This window comes from Hyperolius riggenbachi, chromosome 3, assembly GCF_040937935.1.
Source record: "Hyperolius riggenbachi isolate aHypRig1 chromosome 3, aHypRig1.pri, whole genome shotgun sequence".
NCBI lineage: Eukaryota > Metazoa > Chordata > Amphibia > Anura > Hyperoliidae > Hyperolius > Hyperolius riggenbachi.
The window spans coordinates 11,411,579-11,426,290 of NC_090648.1; the positions used below are offsets into that span (position 1 = coordinate 11,411,579).

General features: G+C 50.9%; 1 protein-coding gene across 1 annotated transcript in view; it reads left to right on the top strand.

Annotated features, from left to right (window-relative positions):
• The window catches only part of CD68 (CD68 molecule), a 29,167-nt gene that overhangs the window by 964 nt on the left and 13,491 nt on the right, over positions 1-14,712 (top strand). The gene's annotated exons all lie outside the window — the stretch shown is intronic.

Below are 14,712 nucleotides of genomic sequence, written 5' to 3' on the forward strand. Positions count from 1 at the left end.
ATTAAAACGCACGCCAAACGCTTTAAAAACGCATCGCAAACGCATCAAAACGCAGTAAAAACGCACAAAACATAAAACATGACATAAAACGCAGCCGTTCATGTTATGTTATATGTGCGCCCAGCCTCAGACATTTTGCACAGGTCCGTTTTATTACAATCTTCCAGGTTTCATCATCACTGATTAATGTTAGGGGGCCCGGGGCCCAGACGCAATTCACTTTTTCTCCTCCGTTATCTCCTAGGAGATAATTTTCATCTTCTCTTTAAAATAACTTTTCAGCATTTTACAATGAAATAGCACCTAACAGTCGGTGAAAAAATGCTATCAACATTTTTTTAAGAGTATTTTCTTGTTTGCTGGTGGGTTAAAGGGCATTTAGCATGCTGCTTTCTACGTACGATCAATGGATGCTAATAATTATGCCAATAATTTTGAGTTGTGGCAAATTTTTATGCAAATTGAGGTAGCTTGGGAATGGCCCAATCATTTAAGAGCTGCAGGAGGGCCCAGGACCACAGGGGACCCTCCAAGACAGACCCCCAGGTTTAGGTGCTGTGGTTCCCTGTCTTCTTTGTTTTATGGTATTGGTTGGATCAGAAATCCATAAGGATGAAATGGGGCCAGAGGCAGGACAGCAGTTTTTGCCCACTGCTGATGGTCACCTGGCTTTTTGTTTTAGTAAGATTTGGTGGGAGCTAGGGTCCACCAGGCCCCTAGACTCTCTCCAGGCCCTGGGCAACTGCCTAGGATTGCCTTGTGGACGGACCGGCTCTGCATGAAATCTGTGGTGAAAGCCCCCGAAGAAGAGGAAGCCGCTATATACGGCCTCACAATAGAAGTCAGAAGTCAGCGATGTCATTCAGAACAATGGAATTCTTACAACAGATCCCCTTATTTGTATCTGACATTATCGCCCTGGTCGTACTTCCCCAGACTCTATTCACTACAGCTGCAAAGGGTTAGCTTAGAACGAAAGTCACACATTATTAGCCAGGGCTGGTTTCACTTCTGTCTTTTTCCCACGCAAGGCATGAAATAGTCTATCGCCCACTAATACAGGAGTGTCAAACTCAAATACAAAGTGGCCCGAAACTTAACACTGGGGTCTAGTCATGGGCCAATCTCAATGTCTATTGGCCATATAACAGTTCTCTGGTGTCTGTCTAGTGGTCCCCCCCTATACAGTTCCCTGTTGTCTAGTGGGTCCCTCCCTATACAGTTCCCTGGTGTCTAGTGGTCCCCTCCCTCCCCTATACAGTTTCCTGGTGTCTAGTGGTCCCCTCCCTCCCTATACAGTTCCTTGGTGACTAGTGGTCCCCTCCCTCCCTATACAGTTCCCTGGTGACTAGTGGTCCCCTCCCTATACAGTTCCCTGGTGTCTAGTGGTCCCCTCCCTCCCTATACAGTTCCCTGGTGTCTAGTGGCCCCCCTTCCTCTCCTATACAGTTCCCTGATGACTAGTGCCCCCTCCCTCCCCTATACAGTTCCCTGGTGTCTAGTGTCCCCCTCCCTCTCCTATACAGTTCCCTGATGACTAGTGCCCCCTCCCTCCCCTGTACAGTTCCCCGGTGTCTCTAGTGGCCCCCTCCCTCTCCTATACAGTTTCCTGGTGTCTAGTGGTCCCCTCCCTATACAGTTCCCTGATGTCTAGTGGCCCCCCTCCCTCCTCTATACAGTTCCCTGGTGTCTAGTGGTTACCTCCCTCCCCTATACTGTTTCCTGGTGTCTAGTGGTCCTATCCCTCCCCTGTACAGTTCCCTGGTGTCTAGTGGCCCCCTCCCTCCCCTATACAGATCCCTGGTGTCTAGTGGTGCCCTCCCTCCCCTATACAGTTCCCTGGTATCTGTTGGTCCTATCCCTCCCCTGTACAGTTTCCTGGTGTCTAGTGGTGCCCTTCCTCCTCTATACAGTCCCCTATACAGTTTCCTGGTATCTATTGGTCCCCTCCTTTCCCTATAAAGTTTCCTGGTGTCTAGTGGCCCCTCTCCCCTATACAGTTCCCTGGTGTCTAGTGCCCCTTCTCTCCCCTATACAGTTCCCTGGTGTCTAGTGGTCCTCCCTCCCCTATACAGTTCCCTGGTGTCTAGTGGCCCCCTCCCTCCCCTATACAGTTCCCTGGTGTCTAGTGGTGCCCTTCCTCCCTATACAGTTCCCTGGTGTTTAGTGGTCCCCTCTCTCCCCTATACAGTTCCCTGGTGTCTAGTGGTCCCCTCCCTCCCCTATACAGTTCCCTGGTGTCTAGTGCCCCCCTCCCTCCCCTATACAGTTCCCTGGTGTCTAGTGGTGCCCTTCCTCCCTATACAGTTCCCTGGTGTCTAGTGGCCCACCTCCCTTCCCTATACAGTTCCCTGGTGTCTAGTGGTGCCCTTCCTCCCTATACAGTTCCCTGGTGTCTAGTGGTGCCCTTCCTCCCCTATACAGTTCCCTGGTGTCTAGTGGCCCCCTCCCTCCCCTACACAGTTCCCTGGTGTCTAGTGGTGCCCTTCCTCCCTATACAGTTCCCTGGTGTCTAGTGGCCCCCTCCCTCCCCTATACAGTTCCCTGGTGTCTAGTGGCCCCCTACCTCCCCTATACAGTTCCCTGGTGTCTAGTGGCCCCCTCCCTCTCCTATACAGTTTCCTGGTGTCTAGTGGTCCCCTCCCTATACAGTTCCCTGATGTCTAGTGGCCCCCCTCCCTCCTCTATACAGTTCCCTGGTGTCTAGTGGTTACCTCCCTCCCCTATACTGTTTCCTGGTGTCTAGTGGTCCTATCCCTCCCCTGTACAGTTCCCTGGTGTCTAGTGGTCCTCCCTCCCCTATACAGTTCCCTGGTGTCTAGTGGCCCCCTCCCTCCCCTATACAGTTCCCTGGTGTCTAGTGGTGCCCTTCCTCCCTATACAGTTCCCTGGTGTTTAGTGGTCCCCTCTCTCCCCTATACAGTTCCCTGGTGTCTAGTGGTCCCCTCCCTCCCCTATACAGTTCCCTGGTGTCTAGTGCCCCCCTCCCTCCCCTATACAGTTCCCTGGTGTCTAGTGGTGCCCTTCCTCCCTATACAGTTCCCTGGTGTCTAGTGGCCCACCTCCCTTCCCTATACAGTTCCCTGGTGTCTAGTGGTGCCCTTCCTCCCTATACAGTTCCCTGGTGTCTAGTGGTGCCCTTCCTCCCCTATACAGTTCCCTGGTGTCTAGTGGCCCCCTCCCTCCCCTACACAGTTCCCTGGTGTCTAGTGGTGCCCTTCCTCCCTATACAGTTCCCTGGTGTCTAGTGGCCCCCTCCCTCCCCTATACAGTTCCCTGGTGTCTAGTGGCCCCCTACCTCCCCTATACAGTTCCCTGGTGTCTAGTGGCCCCCTACCTCCCCTATACAGTTCCCTGGTGTCTCTAGTGGCCCCCTACCTCCCCTATACAGTTCCCTGGTGTCTCTAGTGGCCCCTTCCCTCCCCTACACTGTTTCCTGGTGTCTAGTGCCCCTCCCTTCCCTATACAGTTCCCTGGTGTCTAGTGGTCCCCTCCCTATACAGTTCCCTGGTGTCTAGTGCCCCTCCCTCCCCTATACAGTTCCCTGGTGTCTAGTGGCCCCCTACCTCCCCTATACAGTTCCCTGGTGTCTAGTGGCCCCCTACCTCCCCTATACAGTTCCCTGGTGTCTCTAGTGGCCCCTTCCCTCCCCTACACAGTTCCCTGGTGTCTAGTGCCCCTCCCTCCCCTATACAGTTCCCTGGTGTCTAGTGGTCCCCTCCCTATACAGTTCCCTGGTGTCTAGTGCCCCTCCCTCCCCTATACAGTTCCCTGGTGTCTAGTGGCCCCCTACCTCCCCTATACAGTTCCCTGGTGTCTAGTGGTGCTCCTCCCTCCCTATACAGTTCCCTGGTGTCTAGTGGTCCCCTCTCCACCTATACAGTTCCCTGGTGTCTAATGTCCCCTCCCTCCCCTATACAGTTCCCTGGTGTCTAGTGGTCCCCTCCCTATACAGTTTCCTGGTGTCTAGTGGTCCCCTCCCTATACAGTTCCCTGATGTCTAGTGGCCCCCCTCCCTCCTCTATACAGTTCCCTGGTGTCTAGTGGTTACCTCCCTCCCCTATACTGTTTCCTGGTGTCTAGTGGTCCTATCCCTCCCCTGTACAGTTCCCTGGTGTCTAGTGGCCCCCTCCCTCCCCTATACAGATCCCTGGTGTCTAGTGGTGCCCTCCCTCCCCTATACAGTTCCCTGGTATCTGTTGGTCCTATCCCTCCCCTGTACAGTTTCCTGGTGTCTAGTGGTGCCCTTCCTCCTCTATACAGTCCCCTATACAGTTTCCTGGTATCTATTGGTCCCCTCCTTTCCCTATAAAGTTTCCTGGTGTCTAGTGCCCCTTCTCTCCCCTATACAGTTCCCTGGTGTCTAGTGGTCCTCCCTCCCCTATACAGTTCCCTGGTGTCTAGTGGCCCCCTCCCTCCCCTATACAGTTCCCTGGTGTCTAGTGGTGCCCTTCCTCCCTATACAGTTCCCTGGTGTTTAGTGGTCCCCTCTCTCCCCTATACAGTTCCCTGGTGTCTAGTGGTCCCCTCCCTCCCCTATACAGTTCCCTGGTGTCTAGTGCCCCCCTCCCTCCCCTATACAGTTCCCTGGTGTCTAGTGGTGCCCTTCCTCCCTATACAGTTCCCTGGTGTCTAGTGGCCCACCTCCCTTCCCTATACAGTTCCCTGGTGTCTAGTGGTGCCCTTCCTCCCTATACAGTTCCCTGGTGTCTAGTGGTGCCCTTCCTCCCCTATACAGTTCCCTGGTGTCTAGTGGCCCCCTCCCTCCCCTACACAGTTCCCTGGTGTCTAGTGGTGCCCTTCCTCCCTATACAGTTCCCTGGTGTCTAGTGGCCCCCTCCCTCCCCTATACAGTTCCCTGGTGTCTAGTGGCCCCCTACCTCCCCTATACAGTTCCCTGGTGTCTAGTGGCCCCCTCCCTCTCCTATACAGTTTCCTGGTGTCTAGTGGTCCCCTCCCTATACAGTTCCCTGATGTCTAGTGGCCCCCCTCCCTCCTCTATACAGTTCCCTGGTGTCTAGTGGTTACCTCCCTCCCCTATACTGTTTCCTGGTGTCTAGTGGTCCTATCCCTCCCCTGTACAGTTCCCTGGTGTCTAGTGGTCCTCCCTCCCCTATACAGTTCCCTGGTGTCTAGTGGCCCCCTCCCTCCCCTATACAGTTCCCTGGTGTCTAGTGGTGCCCTTCCTCCCTATACAGTTCCCTGGTGTTTAGTGGTCCCCTCTCTCCCCTATACAGTTCCCTGGTGTCTAGTGGTCCCCTCCCTCCCCTATACAGTTCCCTGGTGTCTAGTGCCCCCCTCCCTCCCCTATACAGTTCCCTGGTGTCTAGTGGTGCCCTTCCTCCCTATACAGTTCCCTGGTGTCTAGTGGCCCACCTCCCTTCCCTATACAGTTCCCTGGTGTCTAGTGGTGCCCTTCCTCCCTATACAGTTCCCTGGTGTCTAGTGGTGCCCTTCCTCCCCTATACAGTTCCCTGGTGTCTAGTGGCCCCCTCCCTCCCCTACACAGTTCCCTGGTGTCTAGTGGTGCCCTTCCTCCCTATACAGTTCCCTGGTGTCTAGTGGCCCCCTCCCTCCCCTATACAGTTCCCTGGTGTCTAGTGGCCCCCTACCTCCCCTATACAGTTCCCTGGTGTCTAGTGGCCCCCTACCTCCCCTATACAGTTCCCTGGTGTCTCTAGTGGCCCCCTACCTCCCCTATACAGTTCCCTGGTGTCTCTAGTGGCCCCTTCCCTCCCCTACACTGTTTCCTGGTGTCTAGTGCCCCTCCCTTCCCTATACAGTTCCCTGGTGTCTAGTGGTCCCCTCCCTATACAGTTCCCTGGTGTCTAGTGCCCCTCCCTCCCCTATACAGTTCCCTGGTGTCTAGTGGCCCCCTACCTCCCCTATACAGTTCCCTGGTGTCTAGTGGCCCCCTACCTCCCCTATACAGTTCCCTGGTGTCTCTAGTGGCCCCTTCCCTCCCCTACACAGTTCCCTGGTGTCTAGTGCCCCTCCCTCCCCTATACAGTTCCCTGGTGTCTAGTGGTCCCCTCCCTATACAGTTCCCTGGTGTCTAGTGCCCCTCCCTCCCCTATACAGTTCCCTGGTGTCTAGTGGCCCCCTACCTCCCCTATACAGTTCCCTGGTGTCTAGTGGTGCTCCTCCCTCCCTATACAGTTCCCTGGTGTCTAGTGGTCCCCTCTCCACCTATACAGTTCCCTGGTGTCTAATGTCCCCTCCCTCCCCTATACAGTTCCCTGGTGTCTAGAGGTGCTCTTCCTCCCTTATACAGTTCCCTGGTGTCTAGTGGCCTATCCCTCCCCTATACAGTTCCCTGGTGTCTAGTGGTCCTCCCTCCCCTATACAGTTCCCTGGTGTCTAGTGGCCCCCTACCTCCCCTATACAGTTCCCTGGTGTATAGTGGCCACCCTCCCTTCCCTATACAGTTCCCTGGTTCCCCTCCTCCCTCCCCCTCTGTAGTTCCCCAGTGTTTAGTGCTTTCCCCAACCTCTGGTGGTAATACATGCAGGGTCAGAGCAGAGATGGATTAGGATGTAATGGGGCCGTGGGTAAGGCAGTAGGTGTGGGGCCTCTTGTGGTCATTTCAGTAAGCTGAAGTGGAGAGAGGTCAGAGAAGATGGCAGGTGGACCCCATTGACACCCACTAGGCCCCAGGCACCTGCCTAGGTTGCCTGGGGATGATCCTGCTCTGGATCAGAGCCTGCTAGAGCTATACAAATGCATACAAGCTGAACGTTGTTGCTTCAGGCCTGGAACCCACTAGCAGCCTTTTCTAAGCACCGGTGCTCTGTAAAGCTCTTGCTAATGCAATGCTCTGGAGGATTTTTATAAAATCACCTCTCTGTAGTGGGATCACACCCAGAGCATTACATCAGCAAAAGCTTCTCACATCACAAGAGCTTACATAAGCCTTAGAAATGCGCTGATAGTGGGTTCCAGGGAACCTAAACTGAGAGAGATATGGATGTTTCCTTTTAAACAATACATATTGCCTGGCAGTCCTGCTGATCTCTTTGGCTGCAGTAGTGGCTGAATCACACACCTGAAACAAGCATGCAGCTAATCCAGTCTGACTTCAGTCAGAGCACCTGATCTGCATGCTTGTTCAGGGGCTGCGGCTAATAGTATTAGAGACACAGGATCAGCAGGAGAGTCAGGCAACTGGTATTATTTTAAAAGGAAAGATCCACATCCTTCTCAGTTTAGGTTCCCTTTAAGGCGCATACACACGCCTGATTTCTTCAAACGACGGGTGGTCAGACCCGCCTGCAGGGCGGCCGTTCTGACGACAGTTTCCCCGCGTGTGCCGTCTGACAAGGCTGGTTTTGACTGATCCACTGGGCCTTTACTCAGTGCTGATACACATAAGCTGTCTGACAGCCTAATCAGTCCATTGAGCGGCATGTGAGAACCGGCCTTATTAGCTACACATGCACAGCACCTAGTGATTGCTCCGCAGCTCGGCCATGATAATCATATGGATTGCCATACCCTAATCATAGCATATCGATGACTAAACGGAAATTGTGATTTTTCCACCATTGCTATCTACACCCCCACCAATTGCAACCATAACGGTAGACAACACCCCAATAACCTCAACCACTAAGGCCCGCTGCTTGGGGGTTATACTTGACTCAGAGCTCTCCTTTAAACCTCACATTGCCTCATTAACCACCACCTGCTATTTCCAGCTCAAAAATATATTCCGTATCCGTCCCTTCCTCACACAAGAGGCCACCAAAATGCTTGTTCATGCCTTAATCATCTCCCGCCTAGACTACTGCAACACCCTGCTCTGTGGCCTACCAAAAAACAGGCTAGCTCCTCTCCAATCCCTTCTAAATGCAGCGGCCCGCCTCATTCACCTTTCCACACGCTCTTCTGATGCAGCCCCACTGTGCCATTCTCTCCACTGGTTACCCATTACCCAGAGGATCCAGTTCAAACTCCTGACTCTAACATACAAAGCCCTCCATGAGTTGTCTCCTCCATACATCTCCTCACTAATCTCAAGATATTGTCCCTCCCGCAACCTTCGCTCCTCCCAAGAAATTCTCCTGGCCTCTAAGCTGATCACCTCCTCTCATGCTCGCATCCAGGACTTTACACGAGCATCATCCCTTATCTGGAACTCTCTTCCACAGCCTGTACGTCATGCTCCAAACCTGGACATCTTCAAACGCACTCTTAAAACACACCTTTTCAGACAAGCTTATAACATTCTATAGCCCTTATTTACTTATCTGTCACTATGTAATCGGAGGCAAAGAATCACTGCCTCATCCATCCTACACCCCCTTACCTAGTGTGTCCCCCACAACCCATTAGATTGTAAGCTCGCAAGGGCAGGGTCATCCTCCTAATGTTTACTGTTTTTGTAACAATATTTGTGCTGCTTGGAACTCTGCTGTATATTTGTTAGTTGTATCTATGTTCCCCTTGTCGTCTTATTGTGCTTTGTAAAGCGCTGCGGAATATGTTGGCGCTATATAAATAAAAAATAATAATAATAATAATAATAATATCGAATCAATCAGATTGTAACACAGATTGGATGTGTGTGGCTTGTGTGACTATACTGTCATATGAGCTCTGCCCCTCGCTAGTGTTTTTAATATGATTTTATGTCATGTTTTGTATTGCTACAGCTTATCCACTATTTGCATTTACACTGCATACCCCTGTAGTGCTTTATTAGCTGATTGTGTATCTCTGAACATACCAATATAGGATAGTACTACTTCCCTCTCCCTCAGAGCTAACAGTCTATTGTTATTATTATACATTGTTGAAACTGTAAACATGTTTTTCTGTATGAGTATTCCCTCTCGTCCTGCACGGCCCAAATCCCTGCTTATATAACCTTGAGGATCCTTTCACACTGGCGCGGTGTGGCAAAATGCCTAATGTATCTCTATGGGGGAGTTCACACTCCCCACGTTGCGGTACGCTGCGCCGGAAGTGCCTAATATAACGCTAGCGCAGAACTACATTACCGTGCGTCTGCTACGCCAATCTGTGTGACCCGGAAGTCATGTTAGTCTATGGCGACGCAGGGATTTTAAAAATGTTGACATTGTGACGTTACGACGCGCATGCGCATTTTTACAATACATTTCCTAGCACTTCTGCACTCCGGAAACAGGAAGTGACTGCAAGCGCGTGTCACTTCCTGCTTGGCTGGTGGCCAGACAGGAAACACCGCGGACTAATGTGGTGTTCCCTGAAACCCTGTCTTTGGTGGTGCAGTGGACGTGCCGCACCGCTGATGCCGGTTTATAGTGTGAAAGCGGCACTAATTTACCTTTTTTTACATCACAGTCACAGGGTTAGCAGAGCTGCTGTCATTTTTTTCTGGGTTTTAAATTTGTCATCAACACCTGGTCTAAAAAGCACCTTTCACACCTGACCCCCACCTAATACCAGACCTTAACACCCCCTCCACCACCACCACCTACTACCTGACCCTGAGCCCTCCCACCCTCTAATTGTCTAAAATGAGACCTCCCACTTGGTGCCTAACCCTGACCCCCCCCCCGCTACTTGTCTACAATGAGCCTTCCCACCTAATGCTTCACCTTAACCCCCCCCCCCCCCCCCCCACACACACACACACCTGCTACCCGACCCTAAAACAAACCCTTCAAGTGCCTAAACAGAGCCCCCCACCTAATGCCGCACCCTGACCCCCTCTGTCCAAAACCATCAGAGGGGAGGTCAGGGTTGTCACTCACAACATACAGGCTTTCCAGGTAGGGCCATTTCTGGTCTTATCGGTGACCTCGGCAAAACACAACACCCTGTCGCCCAACAATTACCAGAAAACCGATGTACCAGCCATGATAAGGGCTCTTGGGTGTTCAGGACGCTGTACTAGCAGCAAGAAACTCCACTAGGGACACAGAACAGAGGCCTCACTAACGCTTTCCCTATTAGATATCTCTTCCTGTCTCTCACTCACACAGCAAACATGCAGAGTGTAAAATGGCTGCCGAGCTGGTGTTTTTATAGGGGGGCGGGGGCTTCTGTGAGGGAGTGCAGGCTGATTGGCTGCCATGTGCCTGCTGACTCTGGGGTGAGGGGGGGATGTATAAGGGGCGGTTCCAACACGCCATGTGTTCTCCTGCCGACACGAACACGCATTGTTTGCCAGGAACTGTCCGCCGGCGACCGGCTCAGGCCATTTCCACCTCCATGTAGTATGAGAGTCAACAGATTTTGAATACTATAAACAAATTATAAAGGTAAGCTCACATTCTACATGGAGGTGTTAAAATTGGTTTTTAGCCAATGAAATTTGAAGGTGTGTGTACCAGGCGTAAGATTTTAAAACATATTTAACGCTGGTGTGAACAGACCCTTCGGCCATCGAGTCTGTGTTATATTAACCAGGATCACTGACACGGCAAATGAGGTATTATTATTATTTATGAGGTACAAATAATTCTGAATTGCATGTAAATTGAATACAGAGTGTATGGAGGTTGTGATCGGATTATCAGTTCTTGCAGATGTTGACTGGCCCAGATCCAGTCTGCATACAATTCACATTTAACCTCCCTGGTGGTAAGCCCGACCTACGTTCAGGCTAGCTGCCGGAGAGGATCGCATGACCTCCAGAGTTTGTTTTTTTTTTTTTATAAAATTTGATCTACAGGCTTCAGCTAGCACTTGGCTAGCCATCTATGTCTTCCAAGTCTCTCCGCTCCCCCCCCGATCGCCGCCGGTATACGTACCCCCCAGGGATCCCGCGATGGCGCAGCCTCCCAATCAGCTCCAGGCTTCGCTATGGGGAGGATCGGGACTGCGCATGACGTCATGTCCGATCGTTGCCATAGCGACGACTGAAGCTAAAGGGTGAAGATGCAGCTCTCGCAGGATCGCGGACGGATAAATATTGCCGGCGGCGATCGGGGGAACCACAGTCAGCTAGCAAAGTGCCAGCCTAAGCATGCAGTTCACATTCCATTTAAAAAAATCCTCCTGTTCAATAAACGGAAATGAAACGGCAAAATACCGTCTATAACAAAAAACGATATTTACACTTGCATTAACCTCCCTGGCGGTTTGTTAAAATCCGCCAGGGGGCAGCAAATACCTTTTTTTTAATTTTTTTTTTTTTTCATGTAGCGCGACAATGTCTTGCTACATGATAGCCGCTGCTGAGCGGCATCCCCCCAGCCCCTCCGATCGCCGCCGGCGAACGGAGATCAAGAGATCCCGTTCAAAGAACGGGATCTCTTGGAGGGCTTCCCCCGTCGCCATGGCGACGGGGCGGGATGACGTCACCGACGTCATCGACGTCGTGACGTCAAAGGGGAATCCGATCCACCCCACGGCGCTGCCTGGCACTGATTGGCCAGGCAGCGCACGGGGTCTGGGGGGGGGGCGGCTGCGGCGACGGATATAGCGGCGGATCGGCGGGCAGCGGCAGCGATCGGAGGTTACACGCAGCTAGCAAAGTGCTAGCTGCGTGTAACAAAAAAAAAATTATGCAAATCGGCCCAGCGGGGCCTGAGCGGTGCCTCCCGCCGGCATAGCCCGAGCTCGGCTCGGGCTTACCGCCAGGGAGGTTAAGCATAGTAATACAATGGTAGATTTTACAGGTATTTTAGTAATTTTACTGCAATTATACCTAACTGTAGGCTCTACCTATCCCTATCCCTAACCACTAGACCCCCCCCCCCCCCTTGTGTAAATATACATAATTTAATAAATTGTATATATTACATATATTGTGCTGTAACTATACCTAACCTTACTCTCACACAGAACCTTCCCTGTACCTATCCCTAACCCCTAGACCCCCCTGGTGGTGCCTAACCCTAACCACCCCCCTGGTGGTGCCTAACCCTAACCACCTCCCTGGTGGTGTATATTGTACTGTAACTATACCTATCCCTACTCTCACACAGAACCCTCCCTGTACCTATCCCTAACCCCTAGTCCCCCCTGGTGGTGCCTGAACCTAACCACCCCTGGTGGTGCCTAACCCTAAGACCTCCCTGATGGTGCCTAACCCTAAGACCTCCCTGGTGGTGCCTCACCCTAAATCTCCCCTGGTAGTGCCTAACCCTAACCATCCCCCTAGTCGTGCCTAACCCTAACCATGCCCCTGGTCATGCCTAACCCTAACCACCCCCCTGGTGGTGCCTAACCCTAAGACCTCCCTGGTGGTGCCTAACCCTAAGACCCCCCTGGTGGTGCCTAACCCTAACCACCCCCCTGGTGGTGCCTAACCCTAACCACCTCTCTGGTGGTGTATATTGTACTGTAACTATACCTATCCCTACTCTCACACAGAACCTTCCCTGTACCTATCCCTAACCCCTAGACCCCCCTGATGGTGCCTAATCCTAACCACCCCCCTGGTGGTGCCTAATCCTAACCACCCCCCTGGTGGTGTATATTGTACTGTAACTATACCTATCCCTACTCTCACACAGAAACCTCCCTGTACCTATCCCTAACCCCTAGACCCCCTGGTGGTGCCTAGCCCTAACCACCCCCCTGGTGGTGCCTAATCCTAACCACCCCCCTGGTGGTGCCTAACCCTATCCACCCCCCTGGTGGTGTATATTGTACTGTAACTATACCTATCCCTACTCTCACACAGAAACCTCCCTGTACCTATCCCTAACCCCTAGACCCCCCTGGTGGTGCCTAACCCTAACCACCCCCCTGGTGGTGTATATTGTACTGTAACTATACCTATCCCTACTCTCACACAGAAACCTCCCTGTACCTATCCCTAACCCCTAGACCCCCCTGGTGGTGCCTAACCCTAACCACCCCCCTGGTGGTGTATATTGTACTGTAACTATACCTATCCCTACTCTCACACAGAAACCTCCCTGTACCTATCCCTAACCCCTAGACCCCCCTGGTGGTGCCTAACCCTAACCACCCCCCTGGTGGTGTATATTGTACTGTAACTATACCTATCCCTACTCTCACACAGAACCCTCCCTGTACCTATCCCTAACCCCTAGACCCCCCTGGTGGTGCCTAACCCTAACCACCCCCCTGGTGGTGCCTAACCATAAGACCCCCCTGGTGGTGCCTAACCCTAAGACCCCCCCCCCCCCCCCGTGGTGCCTAACCCTAATTACCCCCCTGGTGGAGGCTAACCCTAACCACCCCCTGGTGGAGCCTAACCCTAACCATCCCCCGGTCATGCCTAACCCTAACCTTCCAGACTGCACAAACACTCTTACACACATATAAACAATAATATATTTAATCCTTAAAATACTTCACTACAAATAACATGAATAGAGTAATTTATATATTTGTAATAGAATAAATAGCCTTAAAATCACGTACACATTAATAATATTATAAATAGAAAAAGGTATATATATATATATAAATAAAATAGAATAAATAGCCTTACAATCACGTACGCATTAAAAATCTTAAAATAATGGCAATATTATAAGCGATATATTAGAAAACTATAATGAACGCATTATAAGTGTAAAAAACTAAGTTAATACCAAAAGCAACATATTTCCAATAGAACAAGGTTGAAAACGATATTTAAGCATTATACGTCTGAAAACAAATTTTAAATGATAAAATAAGTATAAACGAAAACTTACTTGTTACAGCCCTGAAAGCGAAATTTAAAAACTGAAAAATAAGTAAAAGCTCCTATAAGCGAAATTCAAAAACGAAAAAATAAGTAAACCACAAAGTTAAAACGAACTTGTAAACGATATTTGTAATCAACTTTATTCTGTAAATGAAAACTTTTGTTAACACGATCCCTGTAACCGCTATTCCTCGGACACCCTTTTTTCCTGTCGGGCGCCCAATAGGCGATATTTTTCATTGCAGTCTATGGCGGCGCCCTTTTTGTCCATTACTCATATGCGCCCTTTTTTACTGGCCCATCTGAAACTGCGTACCGCCAGGGAAGGTTGATTTGCAAGTAAAGCTAAGTATAGTAGAAAACACCAGAAAACCGCTCACACCACCCTGGGACAGTGCTGGATCCAGGACAGGCCAGTCCAACGAGACAGAAGCAAAGGAGGAGGATGTCCGCACGATATCCCTCAATCAAGTTCCTGTATTATGGACGTATCCACACCAAATCACACATCATATAGCTGACATGTTTCGAACCAAACGGTTCTTACTCATAGCTAAAAAATCAATGACACTAGACACCATATATACCATCCTCCTGTGGTGGGGGAGGTCCCGCAAATACAGTCACTCCCCTTAATCACCACATCCAGGAAGGGATATTCACATCCCGGAGAGAAGCGACTCTTTCGGGTAATGTGTCCTATACGGTATGTCTGCGCTCCATCAGGTTTTATTTAAAAATGTATAAGAAAAAACTCGTAAAATAGAAATAAAAACAGACAATATAAGAGCCAAAAGAGACAAAGACTAAGGAGCAACTCTGTGTTACGTTATCAATGCTAAATCCCAACGGGAATTTAAACCTTTAGGGGTTCTCGTTCCTAGTCTAAAGATCCATAGGGCCTCTCGACTGGTAAGTCGTTTAGTCAGATCCCCCCCTCTCTGAGCTGGGAGAATCCTTTCCAGACCATGGTAGGAAAAAGAAGCCATATTGCCATCATGGACTTGGCGAAAATGCTTCGCTACATTAGAAATATTGGAACTAAGCCAACCGGGGCCGCAAAAATGTTCACCGATTCTGGCACGTAAAGATCTAGTAGTGCACCCCAC